Genomic DNA, 17,968 nt, shown 5'->3' on the forward strand with positions numbered 1-17,968 from the left:
TTGAATTGTGTAGACACTTTTTTTTTAAATGGTTAATCTGTTGTAATTTTACTGTATTCCAATGGCTTGCTATAATGTGTGTTATATGAACTATATTCTGTCTCTTTTTGTGTGTGTACACAAAACTTCAGATCTGGGTTAGCGCTGACAGTATTTATTTATACCCACACTGGCGTCTCCCACATTTGAGGACACACCAGAGCATCAGTCTTCATTACTGTCAACATAAGCCTGACCCTTTTCAACCAATTAGCATTGTTAAGCAAAACTCTAGTTCACGCTTGTGTGAGTGTGTTGTTGTAGACGTGTTTGTGTGTACATATTGGCTCGGCTGATGTAGCGAAGTCCATTTGCAGTTATAGGAGTGTCTGCATCATTATCAAGCTCCCCTCCCCAGTCCTGCGTCCTTCAGCCAGGTCTGTGGCGTGTGAAGGAGAGCTGGGAATGAGACCAGATAGATGGGGTGTGCGTCAGGGAATGGAGTGTTTGTCCGAGGTATGGAGATGCACTAATGGATGAATGTGTGGTGTGCTTGTGGTCAGTGTTTTGGCTGTTGATTTGGCATAAACTGCCAGATTTGAAATGCTTTCTCCCAGGAAGTCACAAAATGCTTATGTGTGGTGTGTTGACACATTAGGTGTATGGCCTCTCCCCTGTCGAGCACTCTGACAGATGCAGCCTGTGATTCCAGTCCTCAGCAGATTAAGAGATTACAGTGTTGGGTGGGAGTGTATAATAACCCTAATGCATCTAAAACCGCATTTACACACGGACAGCTGAGAACATCAGAGTGCTGATGAACTATATCTGCACTCTTCATTATCTCTTCATGATAGGTCAGGCCGACGCTGACCACAGAGTTAACAGCTGATAGTTTCAGTTCTAGTCAGGCTGGGACAGATGCGGCTTACCTCAACACGGCACAGCTCAGGTTGCTGTTGATTAGCGTTAACTAGGTGACGGTGTCAAATCCACGACCCAGACAGACTTACAACAACATAGCAGCTTAAAAGCAACTTTTAGCACAAGAATAGTCTCTCCTGCACTCATTGCTGCAAAGCAGGATGGGAATGCTATTAGTACGAATTATATACATTACAATTTGAAAGTTTGGGGTCAGATTTTTTTTTTTAAGAATTAATACTTTGAGCATACAGTAGGTGTCAGTTAAGACACTAATAATACATTTCCATTTTTTAAATAAATTATTTTTACCTTTCTGTTTATCAAAGAATCCTGAAAAACAAAATATATAAATTTCCACAAAAAATAATAAGCAGCGCAACTGTTTTCAATATTGATAATAATAAGAAATGTTTCTTGAGCAGCAAATCAGCATATTAGAATGATTTCGGTAGGATCATGTGACACTGAAGAAGACTGGAGTAATGATGCTGAAAATTCAGCTTTGCATTACAGAAATGAATACGATTTTTAAATATATTAAAATAGAAAACAGGTCTTTTAAATTTTAATAATATTTCAGCAATGAATAATCAAATTAATGCAGTCTAGTTTTCTTCAAAAACATAAAAAAAAAGAATATACCAGACCTAAAGTTTTGAATGGAAGTTTATGTTTCTATTTTTGGAAAAGTACCAAAAATAAATATATATACTTTATAATAATACTAAAGTACATGTATCTGTCTCTGAGTAGCATGTCTGTGTGCTCTACATTCAATAACAGGAAATACGTCAGCACAGAAAAGTTAACTATGCTTGTCAAACCATTTCATGGAGTCTTTCACTTTTGGGAGCTGGTTCATGAATGTCTGTGTTTCTTTGTTATAAACGGGTTTTAGGCGTTAGCGAGGGAGTTCCTGATTGATGGTGTCTTATTGCAAAGGTAAACTCAATGCTGATTTGGCAGTGGCCCAGGATGCTATCTTCAGCCTGTATCAGAAAGGAAGAGCCCCCTAGACATCTGTCACCAGTGTCTTGCCCGCTCTGATACCTCGCCGCTGGCACTCTGAATTGGTACTGAGTTACAGCAGAGCTTCCCAAAACCATCATCCGACTGCGATTCCTGGCACTGGCTCTTCTATTCAGTGGGGTGAAAGCAAGGGGACACTCAAATGCTGTTCTGTCTAAATTTATGCACTCGTGTTACTGATCCAAATTTCCATGCTTTAACCGTAGACGTTTACCAGAAACTGATTGAGCCATAGTCCGTACTGTATTATCAACATGTTGTCATTAAAAGCTTATTCAGTACTCTCTCTTTCTCTCTTTTCCCCCTCATTTCTGTCTTGGCTCCTGCTGTTCTGGCTGATTGTTAGTTTAATTTGCAATTCTTGAGGGATGGTACATCACTTTGCATTCTGCTTTTTACAGGAGTGTTTTTACCATAAAAAAGAAAAAAGTCTCTAATGCTCACCAAGGTTGCATTTATTTGATCAAACACACAGTAAAACAACTATTTTTTGCTTAAAAACCTATAAATAATCAGCACATATCAAATGAGCTGTAAAAAACAAAGCAATACTGACACATTTAAAAACATTGTTACTTTGAGTTCTGAAACGTACAGTAAGGTTTCATAGTACAATGACGACTTGTGTCAAAAGATCTATAATTTCTCAATTCATAACCATTGCTGAATCAATTTCATTGGGGAAAAAAATAATACTTCCACCAAATTTTGAAGGACAACATATATTTACAGTATATAATAACATATATACAGTTGTGACTATATTGAATGAAATAATTGCATTATTATTATATCACAAATATCTTTAAGCTGTGATTGTACATGTTAACAGGATGAAGATGGAAAATTGAGAGGCATTGAGAGCAACAGATAGGGAGAGAGGGGATTTTTAAGAGTTTAGATCAGATAACATCTCTTGAGACTCTAGACAAAAGTAATTAAATAAACTCAGATGTTTCTACAGCTAACATGATGTTTAATTCATTAAATTCTTAAGAGAGTTTCTTTTTACAGTTCTGTTTAAAGGAATAGTGAATAAAGAATAATATAAGAAGATGCAAATAAGAAGTCTGCGCTTTAGAAAATATGGCTATTTGCTGATTAGTAGCGCTTTAAGGCAAATTAATAAATAATGATAACTTATTTGGATGACTTTAAACTCTCATAAATGCTTTTATATCTTTGAGCAGTTCGAAAAGTTGAAAAGTTGCGTTGGAGCCATAACCATGTAACTGATAGTTTATCTATAAGTATCTCATAGTTTGGTTGAAGATAAACGGCTCACAAACCAGCTAAATGAGTAGTATACAGAAAGTTAGGGCTCAAAGAAAACCAAAGTTTCCCTGATTTCTGGTAATTACAACATCACATGTATGTGTACTCATTTGTTAAATACATTCATTCTGATGTGAGCTGAAGAAAGCACAAACACTCAGACCTCCATTTAAAAGATGAAATTCAGCTTCTGCTCTCTAGCAGTGGGTCTCCTACAGTGATTAGTGTAAAGGGACGAACAGAATACTAAAATAGGTGACACAGAAACCTGGGGTCACCGCTAAGGGTCTGTAGAGACTTCTTGCAGGTGATAACATCTGTGTTCGTCAGAGAGAAAAAAATCCTCAATTGCTCTCTGGAAAAAAACAAAACCCTCTCCGTTAGCTTGCTAAAGACCACATGCATATTCTATAGCAATGCTTCATCAATGACCCGCTGACACATGAGACCAAAGTCAATGTATTTTGGAAAACGCAAGGGAACACGTACCAACAGCAAACCTCCGAAAAAAAGAACAACTACAGTAAGTCTATAATCCCATTGGCCTCAATCCCATTTAAATGTGCTGTGATCTGAAAAGATGTTTATGCTTTTCAAGACAAGACCACACAAGCAGCAGAAGTAAAGCAGAAGAAGACCAAATACCCCCTGAACGCCGCCAGTTTGAGCATCTGCAGCTAAACAGGATATTTGGCTTAGGTCAGTGCCAATACAAGAGTTCACACGTTTGTGATTTTAAAGGTGCTGTAAGCAAATGGAGACATTTTACGAACTTTTTTCTGACTTAGCCACTGAATTACACAGCCACACCCTCTAAAGACATGTCAGCAAATCTGAACATGCAAAAAGGGATGAACTGCATTCAGAAGTGAGCATCAATATGCCCTACTCACTTAGAAGGGCAAAGCACTTGAAGTGAGTACAATGAAGGGTGCATGTGATCATAAACGGCAAAATTGCTTTCTTGAAGTGACCTGTTGTTTGTACTCTTTGCGAACGGCCTTGTGTTAGAGCCCTTTGTGAAGAGATCCAACTGCTCAGTTTCGTTTCAAATGACCCTTTGAATGGTGTCCGGTTCCTGTACTGCCTTTCAAGGCAAAAATGCGTTTGGGGTTCGCCCATGATTCGAAACAGACGTTTCTGAATGGCTGTTTTTTGGCATACTGTGTGTTTGCTGTTTACAGAGCCTAAAGGTGTTACAGAGAAAAATGTGATTATCACCGGACACCTATTTCACTTATATCTGATGCATTTTAATCCCAAAACGCCTACAGCGCTTTTAAGAAAGAGATGCAATGGCCATTTCCATATTTACCTGACTTGAGATACATGCACTTTGAAAGATATGAAATGTTCAAACCATTTGTGGCAACCATCACACAGAGAGCAATTTCGCTACTCACCGCTCCTCACTAGTATCACAAGAGAGAGGTCAGGCCCAATGTTTTATGGCTGTGATGATGCATCCCGGCCCGGAATGATTAATCTCTGCTGGGAACACTTTCAGGAGTACAAGTTTAACCTCTGGACACACTCTCCCCAAACACAAAACACACACGTACTCTCTCGTGCATGTATGCAGTCATTTCCTGGGAGTTAGAGGAGAAAGATCGTACCTGGACACATTTTGTATGTGATGACCTTCTGTAGGTGTGCCTCTGTCTTTGTTTGTGGCTATATGTGTCTGTGTGTGTATACCACTTGTAGGGTACCTGTCTAAACCCTTCCACCACCTTTCACTTTTAAACTATTTGTGGCACACATAAGCGATAGTGAAACAGTTTCTTCTATTGATTATAGGTGCTAAAAGCATTTGTGTTATGTTCTGTAGAGAAGACTAAAGGGATGTTGTAGAGAAATGGAAAGCACTGCTAGTTCAGACAAATGCTTTCAGCTTTTCAGCGACCTTCTGCATGCTTCCCTTTGAGGATGAATTACAAAAAAAAAAAATGGCCGGATTATACTTCACCAAAAAAAAAAAAAGAATATTTTCAAGAATAAAATAAAATCTGTTTGTTTATTTATTTATTTATTGCATTGTGATTTATTTATTTATTGCATTGTGATTCATGTATTTACTTATACTGATATATACTTAATGTCTAGTTATAATTTACAGTACAATTCAAAAGTTTGGGGTTAATTTGGGGTCCTTTTAAAAAAAAAAATGTAATGTGCTCTCCATGGCTACAGTTTCTCATCATCATCATCATCAAACAAACAAACAAACAAACAAATAAATAAATATGAACTATTATTACAATTTAAATAATTGTTTTCTATTTTAATATATTTCAAAATATAATTTATTCCTGTGCAAAGAGGAATTTTCAGCATCATTACTCCAGTCTACAGTGTCACATGATCCTTCAGAAATCATTCTAATATGCTGATTTAAAGTAATGTGCTCTCCATGGTTACAGTTTCTCATCATCATCATCATCAAACAAACAAACAAACAAACAAACAAATAAATAAATATGAATTATTATTACAATTTAAATAATTGTTTTCTATTTTAATATATTTCAAAATATAATTTATTCCTGTGCAAAGAGGAATTTTCAGCATCATTACTCCAGTCTTCAGTGTCACATGATCCTTCAGAAATCATTCTAATATGCTGATTTTCTGCTCATAAAACATTTTATTATTATTATCAATGTCAAAATATCAATTTTATTATTATTATTATTATCAATTATCAAAACAATTCTGCTGCTTAATATTTTATATAAAAAACTGCACATTTTTTCAGGATTGTTTAATAGAAAAAAAATTCAGCATTTATTTGAAATATAAATATTTTGTTGGATTACAAATGTCCCTTTTGATCAATTTATTGTGTCCTTGCTGAATAAAAGTATTATTTCTTATACGCATCAGCCTACGAACAACCCTAACCCTTTGAAATCTCACTGTACAAACAATCCTAACACAAACTGGCTTCATTTTCTTTATACACATTTTTCAAATACTTTTGAAATATGACTATCACATTCCTTGCCATTTTGTAAAACTCACCCTTGAACTGTCAGCTCTACACAATCACCTGTATTTATGTCTGCGTTTTGACGGCATTGGGCAGTCAGCGGTTCCGATGAAAGAAAAGATTTCCTGTTTGATGCACAAGAATCTGTACAGCTATTTAAGATTAAACAGTCCTATCTCATTCATCTAGCTTATTTTACCCACCCTCAGCTGGTACCGGGCATCTCAGCTTTTGTGTGTGTGTGTGTGAGTGTGGCTAACAGCTCTCATCTCTTTCATTAATTATGCATGACAGGCTTGTGATGGTCCTGTTGCTGCAGTGCTTTATCAGACGGTGAAGGCCACAGTCACTGATGAGTGTTTTTCTGAATGCTCAAGCGCTTTGAACTAATGCATTTTGTTGCGTTAATAGATGTGATCTTTTTTTTTTATTTTGCCACCAGTGTGAGAGCAGACAGCAGGTGGGGTGTGCGTGTGTTGTTTTAAGCTGGTTGTGTGTGTGTGTGTTGTAACCTGGCTATCGGAGCACAGGTGACATGAAACCTCAGTCTGCGGTCAGTGCAAGGAAACAAGCTGTTTCTCTCTGAGAAGTTGGACAGTATTATTTCATTACAAGGTTTGACGTCAAAGGTCTGATAACACCGATCTGGAAACGTTGGCTTGAAGAACATGCACGGTAAGATTTCAAAACAACCATTGTTGATGCTCACTGTCTTCAGAACAGCTCTTTTTTTTACAACCCTTTCCATATCCTCTCCTCTTTGGCAAAGACATTTGTCTCTCATTCCCCTCATTACCAGCAGCATGTAAAAGCTGCCTAAACAAACCTAATTAGCTCATTAAGAACCAGTCTTAACTACCTCCTGGGCTTTGTTCACATGCTGCAGACTTCTAAATGTTGTGGCTGATTTACTCTTGTACCGTGTGATTACTTTGCCGGGTTCACAGTATCTCCGGCTGCATCGCCCCAGCGCCGCTCCTGCGTCTTACTGTATGATTCTCAGACTCTCTCCCACTGAGAGCCTTCCATTACAGAACACACGCGGGTTCACAGTATCTCCGGCTGCATCGCCCCAGCGCCGCTCCTGCGTCTTACCGTATGATTCTCAGACTCTCTCCCACTGAGAGCCTTCCATTACAGAACACACTGACGTTAAATAGGAGATTGCTATCATTAAATTCACATTAAGCGGGCAGTAAAATATTGATATGGAAGTGTGCTGCCGTTTGATTTTTGGTGCAGAAAAGGTAAAGAGCACAGAGATGAGTCAGAGATGCGTTGTTGAATTTGAATGCTTCTATTACTACTGATGACAGAGCAGGTAAATAGTTTTTTTTTTCTCCCTGTTTCTAAGTCATTGGTTTTTAGATTGTGATATCATCTGTCCTCTTGGGGAAAAACACTGTTAAATATTTGGTGAATGAGCTTGGCATATATAGATTGAGCTCAAAAGTGTAGCTTATTGTCTGTGATGTGGCCCAGCAGTTAGTGTGTGCAGGCTAGAAACATTGAGCCATAGCACTTGGGCGAGAGACTGTGGTTCAAATCTGGCTGGATGTTGTATTCCAATCCTGTTCCTCTTTCCTTGTCTTGTCATAATCAATAAAAAGGCAAATTACAAATTCAGTATGATGTTTTACATCATAGGTGCCCCAAATGTTTATTATAAAGTGTCAACATTTGTGAAAAACATGATTGAGGGCTGTGGGCAGATAGTAAATGTTGCATTATATCAAAATATATTAAATTAAAATTTGCATTTTTGAGCAATCAACTTTATTTAAATCCTTTATATTTCAATGCAATGAATGAATGAATGAATAAAAATAAATAAATAAATATTTTCAAACAATCAAATCAAACGCCATTGGTTGAGACGTTTCTTTTTTTGAGGTGGTCAAGATTCTAATACAAATTCACAATATTTATGATTTACTTCATAAAGCTGTCTCATCATATAAAGTTGAGATAAAATTACTTTTTACTAACAATTTATATACTTAAGATTAAAGTAGAACTGTAAATAGACACATTCATTTTTAAAAGTGCATTTGTTCCATGTAGTCAATCGGATAATAATGAGGTAATAAAAACTGCATGTATAACTATTTATTATACAAGAAATAAAACTGTGGTTTAAATTAAATATAGCAACACACTGCTAATACAGCCTGACTTGTCATGTCAACTTCCCATTTGCATTCACTGTAAGACAATCACTCGCTCACATGTTAAAATTCACTTGAAATCACAGTGAGCGCAGTGTCGTGATTCCGGCGAATCCTCTTTCCTTATTTTACAGGATTATATATATATATTTTTTTTAATCCACGGTTGTGCTTAAGTCTCTCTTCTACCTCTCCATCCAACAAGCCTGACTCCATTAGTAAATTCAGGGATCTGGGAGAACCATGGGAATAATCTCGTCCAGTACCCAAACTCTGTCATATCAGTGTAACCAGGCTCGATCGCTGTGTCGGGTAAAGAATAGATTAAATGTCTCGGCTGATTATAATCTGATCCACCCTACGGCTGCACTATTCATATTTGGTGTTTACAGAAAGCGGATGAAAGGTAAATCGACAAAAAAACACTTTAGCTTTGATATTGCATCACCCTGACATAAAAACATGTATGATGTAATAGCGTGCAGTAAGGCTACAATGGATTTGCAACACGATGCTATGCACGCATGTGTGTATTTGTAATATTTTTGCCTCTGCCAGTTAGCAGTGTTTAATCCTTGGGAGTTTAATTAAGCCGGAGCTGTAATTAAATAGGCAGGTGCTAATTTGTCTTAAGTCTTCAGTTATTGGGTCAGTATGTAACTGTGTGAGTGTGCTGGCAAGCCTTAAGCTTGTTTTGGCACTTGCATGCGCTTCTCATTGTCCAATCACGTTGTGTTTATGTGGCACGGTATTGAGGGGCAGAACTGCGCTCTATTTGCATGTGTAGATAGAATATTACGAGCAATGGGCCTGCAGACTCCATTTGAAGCAACAGCTAGTCATTTGCACACAAAACAGCCACTTCTGTGAGGTTCCTATTGAATTTACATGCCGATCGATTTTGATATTTGCTGACAAGGGTGCTTTTTTAAGTACTTTGTGTCTCTTAGCCGACAGGTCATTCCAGCTGGCCTATAGATTGCACATGAAATAGGTCTTTGTGTTTGATGAGTCCACTGGCTTGCCCTGGGCTCACCTCTCGATGTGTGTGTGAGAACGATCCGTCTCAGCCGTAGGGACCCAGACTGGCTTCAGTGTGCGTATTGATCTATTACCCCTCAGAAGCCCCTCACGTTTTTACCTCGCAGACTTGCACGACACCAAGCCCAATCTCTGTCTCTCCTTTTCTGCATACATGAGTCGTCTCTCTCTCTTTCTCCTCCTGCTCTCTGTGTTGGCCCTCATATTGATGTAAATTGTCATGCTATTGGCTTGTTTATCTGTTGGTTTGGCTCTGAATGGAGTGACAGTGACAGGTTTTACTCTGCGCTGTAGTGTGTGAAAAGAGCACTTCAGATGAGCTGCCTTTTTTTTTTTTTTCAAGAGGAGCCACAAAATGAAGTGTCAATGTTGACCTGGACTCCTGGAGGAAGTGATGTCGCGACACATCACGCAGCTGACCTTCCCGTTGCGCCGCTGAACTGAAATTAAACATTTATCTATAGTGTAAAGTCACCCAAGGTTAATGAATTATGAATCACTGCTAATCTGCACAGAATCAGACTGGAGGAATTCTTAATGCACATCTTTGTTAATTGTGTTTTAACACTGGCTGTGACAGTCGGGTCGACTCTCCGGTGTTTATTCCCTCCTGCGAGCTCACCTTATAGCGACAGCTGATCTGCATTACAAATACACCACATTAACTGAATAACCACCTAATGACAAATTCACACATTTTCCCAAACGCTCACATTAACGCCACACGCATTGCAATTTTGTAGGAATTTTGTATGTGGCTGTGAATGTGCTTGGAGGATGCTTTTCAGTGTTACATTTCTCATATCCTGTATGTAGATTGATTAACTTTCCATTGAGTGTTAGCGTTCCATTCCCATTCCCATTTTTCGTCATCAGTTGTTCAGCTGGCTCATGTAGTATGCCCAGGAAGTAAGTAACCTGTTTTTTTAAAGGGATAGTTTACACTGTAAAACCAAACAGCAAAATGTGACTGAACACTCAAATATGACTGAAAGTTCATTGTACTTAATAGAAAACACAGTAACTGATTATATTAAGCTGAACCTGAACTGAATTAGTAGCAGCAGATTTCCAGTTCCCAGCATGCTTTGAGTTAGACTGTAGAAGGAGAGTAAATGTTAAAGTTAAGTGTGATTTTGTGTGTTTTTGCGCTTCTGTTATGTATAAGGTGTTTCTGTTATTTTGCAGTTTTGAGTTAACATTCTGGTAGAAGTGTAGAGTCTGAGGTTACGTCATGGATGGGCTGCAAAACCTTGAGAATATATATGCTGTATGTTGCTTTGTTTTGTTGTTCACCCCAAAAATAAAAATTCTGTCATTAATTACTCATCCGCATGTTGTTCCAAACCTGTAAGACCTTCTTTCATCTTCGGAACACAAATTAAGATATTTTTAATGAAATCTGAGAGCTGTCTGACCCTCCGTAGACAGCAACTGAACTACCACGTTCAAGACCCAGAAAGGTAGTAAAGACATTGTTAAAATAGTCCATGTGACATCATGGTTCATCCTTAATGTTATGAAACTATGATAATACTTTTTGTGCGCAAAGAAAAACCAAAATAATGACTTTATTCAACAACTGATAAACTGTAATACATTTCTGTTGTGTTGTTGTCTATGCAGGCTCAGAAAGCTCTCGGATTTTATCAAAAATATCTTTATTTGTGTTCCGAAGATGAACAAAGGTCTTACAGGTTTGGAATGACATGAGGGTGAGTCATTAATGACAGGATTTTCATTTTTGGGTGAACTTTAACTTTATATATGCAAGAGTATAATAGCAATATCTTTGCTAGTTACATTTGCACATGGAATTTTGTCATTGCTAGCAGGCAGTTAGGCACGGAAGATGCGATGTCTATGCAATCAAATTGGAAGGGTTAGTCAGTATGTGTAAACAACATTTCTAACCTAATCTTTAAGTTTGTTAACTTATTAGAGTTGAAATATCTGTAATCATTTACACTGTCATTTTGTTTCAAACTTGTGTGATTATGAAGCACAAATGAAGATGTATATTAAGTTCTATATTATTTGTAAATGTTAATCAGAATAAAGTCAGGGTGAGGTTTATAGTGACGCGCTGATAATCCTGCCTGTCTCTTAGTTGCCAGATTAGGTCTGGTTCCACAGTGAGAGGAAGTTTTTCTCTGTGTACTCAGAAGCTGCTTCTCAATAGAATTACACGCACCCCGGCTTCCAGTCATGCCGGGAAACTCACAATGAAGTTTAAAAGTTCTACACACGTCCACTGACACAGACACAGACACAGTAAAGCATACACAAATGAAAAGTGCACATGTGAATGTACACGCACATGCAGGTTTGTACACGCATATGTTGCTGAGCTTGTTTTGTGAACATGGGTGGGTGGTAAGACTGGTCAGGGATTTGTCAGATTAACAGCTGACTCAGTTTGGGGGCAGAGAGATTCTGGCAAAAACACACACACACAGCCACACATACATATACAAGTAGAGTTCACACAAACTTGCCATAGCTCCTGATAGAACAGTGTTTTTCTTTATCTATATTTCTAGCTTATTGGTTTGCTTAAACATATTTTTTCCCCCATACCGACTTTCAAGTGGGAAGCATGAATAATAATAAAATAAAACGTAAAAATGAATAAATACATTTGTTGAACATGAATTCAAAGAACCAAATCCAAGTTACCATAGTTACTAATGTATTAATTTCTGTGGAGATATATGATATCTATATTTAAATAGATTTTTTTTGCAATATATTTGTGTTTAGTGGATGTTAAAATTTATAATTGATTGTTGGCAATTTATTTCCTATAGCTGTTCTAGTGTTATGGCTTTCATGTAACTTTGCTGTCAGTTTCTAGTCATAAAATAAAATAATTCTCTAAAATCAATATTCTATGTCCATCAACCCAATTGCTGGGTTTGTCCCTATTTTAAACCAGCATTTTTTAGTGTACATGGACAAAAGAGGGAGAATGTGATGAAAAAGTATTAAAATATATAATTCATATTTATATTATTAATTTGTATTTATTTTTCTTTTCACTAGGACCGTGGAAACATATTAATATTTTTTTGTATTAAATTGTAAGTTTGGTTAGTTAGTTAGTTGTTCGTTTATATGTTTTTGGCTTTTGTCATTATTGTGCTGTACATGGAAAAAGCGGGATAATTTGATGAAAAATAAATAAAATATTCATTTTTATTTATATTAATATTATTTTTTATTTATTTTACTTTTCATTCATATATACAGTGGGGAAAAAAAGTATTTAGTCAGCCATCAATTGTTGTAGGTGACCAAATACTTATTTTACCGAGGAATTTACCAATTAATTCTTTAAAAATCCTACAATGTGATTTTCTGGATTTTTTTTTCTCATTTTGTCTCTCATAGTTGAGATATACCTATGATGAAAATTACAGGCCTCTCTCATCTTTTTAAGTGTGAGAACTTGCACAATTGGTGGCTGACTAAATACTTTTTTGCCCCACTGTATATATATATAATTAAATTATTCTTCATTCATTTTTAAGTTTATGGGTTTTTGTCATTTGGGCAAAGACGGGGAATGGGATAAAAATTACATTAAATTTACATTAAGTTAAATGTAACTATAAATATCAATAATTTATATTAATATTAGGCTTAATATAATATAATATAATATAATATAATATAATGGGAAAATAAATAAAAATAAATCAAGTTCCACTCTCTTTAGCTGAATATTCTGTTTCCCTTAGAAATGCATCACAATATGGAGGTTTAAAACATTGCAAACTTAATTTCCTGGCAGTCCAAACTGATCTCAGAGATAACATTTCAAAGTCCATCTGTGTAAGTGAAAGACAGGAACTATTAAGAAGGAGCAGCATTAGGGGTGCCCATTAACTACAGTGTGAATGAGATGATGCCCTTGATGGCTGGGCCAGTTGATTGAAAGTTTCCTTGCATGATAATTAATCTTCATTCAGATCAGCACATGGGGTCATTTAGCCTGTACAGATGTATTTAAAAATCCTGCATCACCTTTCAGGGCTGCAGTCACTTTGCAAGATTAGAGTTTTTGACAGTTCATCTGAAACAGAATGTGTAATTATAGTCCATTCACATGATGGTGCACATAGAGCGATTTCAATGCTACAGATTTGTGCTGAGTCTCTCAAGGTCTCCTTCGGCACACTGTAGTTGACTCAAGCTTTAGTATCTGTGTTTAAATAAAATATGTCTTAGAGTTGCAGTAAGTTGTTTGAATGAGACAGACTCTGTAAAGAATAATACTGTATAATTGATGGAACTCTGAACCACACTGCTCAGACTTGATGCAGTGCAAATTTAAAACTGTCAATAGTTTAAAGCTTGTTTATAGATCTTGGGGATCATTAAACACTAGAGCATTTTACCAAGATCTTTCAAGCTTGTGCTTAAATGCTGAGATTGTGTCTGATGCTTATGCGTTTATATTAGCTACTACTGAACATGTTTGCGAGGCTTTAAATTGGAAGAGTACAGCATGAGTAGCGGTTCAACAGGTGGATCTGTGTGCATTAATCTCCACTGAGAAAGACTTTGGCTTATAGCTGCATTTGCTCAGATCTCCATCTGGAACCTCTGACCACTGAAACACATTGGAGGGATTTCACTAATGAATGAGATGCAATCTATAATAAGCCTAATTTGCATAGAAAGGATGCATGTTTACTTAAATAATCACAGTGCATCAGCACAATTAATGTCTGGCTAAACTGGATTGTATTGTAGGTGCTTAGCAATAAGACGTTGGTTTTTACATGCTAGAGTGCCACATTTGTTTAGTTCATGCTAAAATCTCAAAGACTTAAAATAGTAATAATAATAATAATTATTATTATTATTGTGGAATATGTAATTGTTTTTTAGATTTAAATTATTGATTTCACATTCAACCTAATCTGTTCATAGATTAAATATAGTTAAGCATCTTATTTGCTAATTGTGGGATCTAAACGATATCCCTTGAAGGAATGTGTAATCGATCACCTGCCCAACACTAAGCCAGAAATTAACCAAAAGAGGAAATTAAAGTGATTAACAAATTTACTAAATTAAAATGACTGGTTGCTGTTTCACCACAACAAACACAAACTATCTATTTACCCTCGTAGGCATAATCTTGTTACATCTTTTCGTATGCATACATTAGCTTGGCTGTATTGATCTCATATTACCAGCTAATTAGCAGAACCGCTATGAATGTAGACTTTAGTTAATCTTTTATTAAGCCTTTGATAAATGACCAATGGCAATCAATGTCCATGAGAGATGGACATTCATCTACTTGATGTTTTTCAGGTTTAGAAACCAAGATGAACTAAAAGAGATGGAAAAAAAGATAGTGAAAAAAAAGGTGTTGGTTACAGCAAAAGAAAATCTGTTATTCACTTTGAGGATTGAATGTTGTAAGTACATTTGGTATTGATTTTTTATAGCATTAAATATAGCTCTTTATAACCCACTTCTAGGAGTTTGTGTTCATCTCTGTTATTGTGTATGAATGTGGGTGATTCTTTACCAGTCCCTTTCATAGTGGACTACAGTATGTAACTGATGTGATTGTAGGATTAAAGCGTCTACATACCGTAATGCCTTTATTAAAACCAAATCTCTGAATAGACGTTAAACCTCTGAATTCGTCTGTTTATTCATTCCCCAGATGAGCTGCAATTTAATTTCCACACAGGGGCCTCAGTGAACAGCATGGTACTCGCTTAAGTCGAGTGTGTTTCATTTGAGCAAAGTATGCTCTCACTTTTTCTGTTGCTTTTCCTTCAATTGGATCAGAAGATTATCTGTCTGGATGAATGGCCTTTGTTTCTGTACATTAGTGTGTATTAGTCTCTCAGCGTAGACGGCGCACTATTAAAGAGCAGTGGAATGTCATCAGCTCTGACAGGACGATGTGTGTTTTGGGAATATTTCACATTGGCCGCTGCTTGTCTCTGCCCACTGTGCATGCGGCATGCAGGAGGTGAGAAAAGCTAGCTAGCGTGCATCAGCGGTTACGTGTCTGGCATGTGTGTGTGCTGTTTGGACTGAATAAACCTATTGAACAGGGACCCCTGTGATTTCACGTCACCCATAGCAAGCAGGGAAACATCCCGTGGGTCTTCGCTCGGAAGTCTCTGAATTCTCGACAGCACTGAGACCTGTCAAATAAACCTCATTTTGACTGCATAGTGGTGCTTTGTTAAGCCGTCTCATTTTCCCGTTTCCCTCATTTCTCTGCATAACAATGGCACGCCTGCTTCCCAAAGGGTTAAGGATCCAATCTTCAACTGCCGGGATCTTGTCAGGTCCGTGTGTGCCGTTTGTTCCACACGTGGAGAGACTAGTGCTCTGCTGGGTAGGATGTGCCATCCGGGGTGTGCTGAAAAGGCTTCTTGCTGATTAAAATGATGATTTAGTGGATGGTGGTGAACTGATTCCCTGAATATGCCTCAAATGAAGTATTTCAAATTAACTGCTCTCCCCTATCCATGTGAAGACTTAAAAATAGGAGAACCTTTAAAGATGGGGAATGTGTCAATCAAACTGCACCTCATGAAGACAAAGCCTCATTAGCTACAGGTATATAGGGCAGAATTTAAAAACAAGGCCTTCTCAGGTTATGTATCTAGTACTTTAATTTAATACAGTACATGTCATTAAGGCTTCTATCATGTACTTCAATGTTATGTTGCTAATTTTTGTTCTTGTTGTTTTAAATAAATAAAATATAATTATTACATCCAGAATTTTTTTTTTAACAAGGAGTGTGTGTGTGTGTATACTAATTTGATATAATATAATATAACCACCAACAACAACAACAATATTATTATAATTGTTGTTATTATTAATATTATTATTATTATCATATATGTGTGTGTGTGTATTATTATTATTATTATTAAATAGAATGCATAATGAAATAATTAATAATATTACAATAAGTGCAGTCACATGTATAAAGTGTATGAATATGTCTTTGCCTTTGCTAAAAATATTTTAATATTAATAGTACTACTAATAATGTATATATGCAGGAAAAATATTACAATGTGTGCTCTCACATGTATAAAGTGTCTTTGCTTTTAATTGATGGACACGCCACATGACATTTTTAGTTGTTACAATAAATATTTTCTCGAAAATGACAAAGACTGCACTTTAAAAAATTTTTTTTTTTTTTTTTTAGAAAATATTTTCCCCTTTCTTATTTGTCATTGACCCATATAATTCTCCGAAGGCACTTCAGAGTAGAGGTTGAATCCTTTTTAAATAATCAACGAGACAGGAACAGTCTTCCCCAGATGGTCTACTTCATTTAAACATTAATGGCCACATATATTTTGTGCTTTTTATGCGTTTACATATATGTATCGAGCCCTTTCAGTTGTGAGTGGTCATTAATAAACGTGTAGAATGAAAACCGGCTTGGAGAAAGGCTGTCCATTTGACCAAGCAACTAATCAATGAATGAATCATGTATACACACATCCGACATAAGATCAACATCAGGTGGTTGTGTGTGTTTGTGTATGTGCATGGCGTGAGTCAGATCTTGCAGCTGTATGAATATGGAGGGGCTTCTGTGAAGGTCAGTGGCTCTCTGGAGTCGTTGAAGGTTGTTACTAATGCCTTTCCTTGCATTAACAAGGCCGTTAGGTGTGTGTCCGTATTGTTACAGCAGCACAGGAGGTCCTCCTTCAGGGACGAGACACCTGACAGCGGCGCTGAGCTTTTAAAGCTAAGAGTACCTTTACTGACTATGAATAAGTAAAGGTGTCTCCGTGAATCTCTGCTCATTACTCTCTCAAGTGTTCAGCAAAATGCACCATGATTGCCTCAGAAGGTGATGGCTGTCTTCAGGTGGGAGTTGTTGTCTAAGAGAAGAATGGAAATGGTTGTTTTAAGAGGCCGTATTAAGGCAAAAACAAGTTAAATTGGGCCATGTTTGCTGGTGTTGAAGCAGGCAGGCTGGAATATATGTGGTATTGTTCTGAATTTGAGAGAACGAGGTGGATCTGACATACAGTCTCATTACAGGGGAGGTTGGCAGTGTTGCGAGCGGTGTCATCAATTATGAAGAACTTGTGTGGTGTGTAAGTGTGGGGCTTATGAATAAAGCAGTGTGTTTTTTTTGTTTATCCCACAGGATTAGATGTGCTGACTGAGGTCAGGCTCTCTCTGGGGCTTTGGGTCACCAGAGTATAAACATCAGAGAGAAAAGCAGCCAGACCACTGGGATACAGTGCATCGGGGAGGGGTGATTTCCTCAGGACACACTGATCTCCTCCTGGATGTATGTGTATGTGTGCGCGGGATGTTTTTGTATTCACACAACAGCTAGGCCTTTCTGTACAATCCAGCTTAAATTGCTAGCTGTATTTTGGAACATCGTAGCTGATTTTGAGCTGGATTTTAAATGGTCCAAGCTAGTCATTAGCTTCTGAAAACAAACTAGCTTCCAGCTGGTCATGCCAATGTAAAGTGTTTAAAGGGATAGTTCAACCAAAAATTTAAACTCTGTCATCAT

The 17,968-nt window shown here is 37.0% G+C and overlaps 1 protein-coding gene across 6 annotated transcripts in view; it reads left to right on the forward strand.

Annotated features, from left to right (window-relative positions):
* Positions 1 to 17,968, forward strand: part of tenm2a (teneurin transmembrane protein 2a) — a 309,718-nt gene that overhangs the window by 3,619 nt on the left and 288,131 nt on the right. Inside the window, exon 1 of one of the 6 annotated variants that reach the window (XM_016291961.1) lies at positions 6,702 to 6,877. The exons of the other annotated variants lie outside the window; for them this stretch is intronic. The gene's annotated coding sequence lies outside the window, so the exon portion shown is untranslated. Of the gene's footprint in view, positions 1 to 6,701; positions 6,878 to 17,968 lie in introns of those variants that run through there. 6 annotated transcript variants of the gene reach the window in all.

This window comes from Sinocyclocheilus grahami, unplaced genomic scaffold, assembly GCF_001515645.1.
Source record: "Sinocyclocheilus grahami isolate Dianchi unplaced genomic scaffold, SAMN03320097.WGS_v1.1 scaffold279.1, whole genome shotgun sequence".
Taxonomy (NCBI): Eukaryota; Metazoa; Chordata; class Actinopteri; order Cypriniformes; family Cyprinidae; genus Sinocyclocheilus; species Sinocyclocheilus grahami.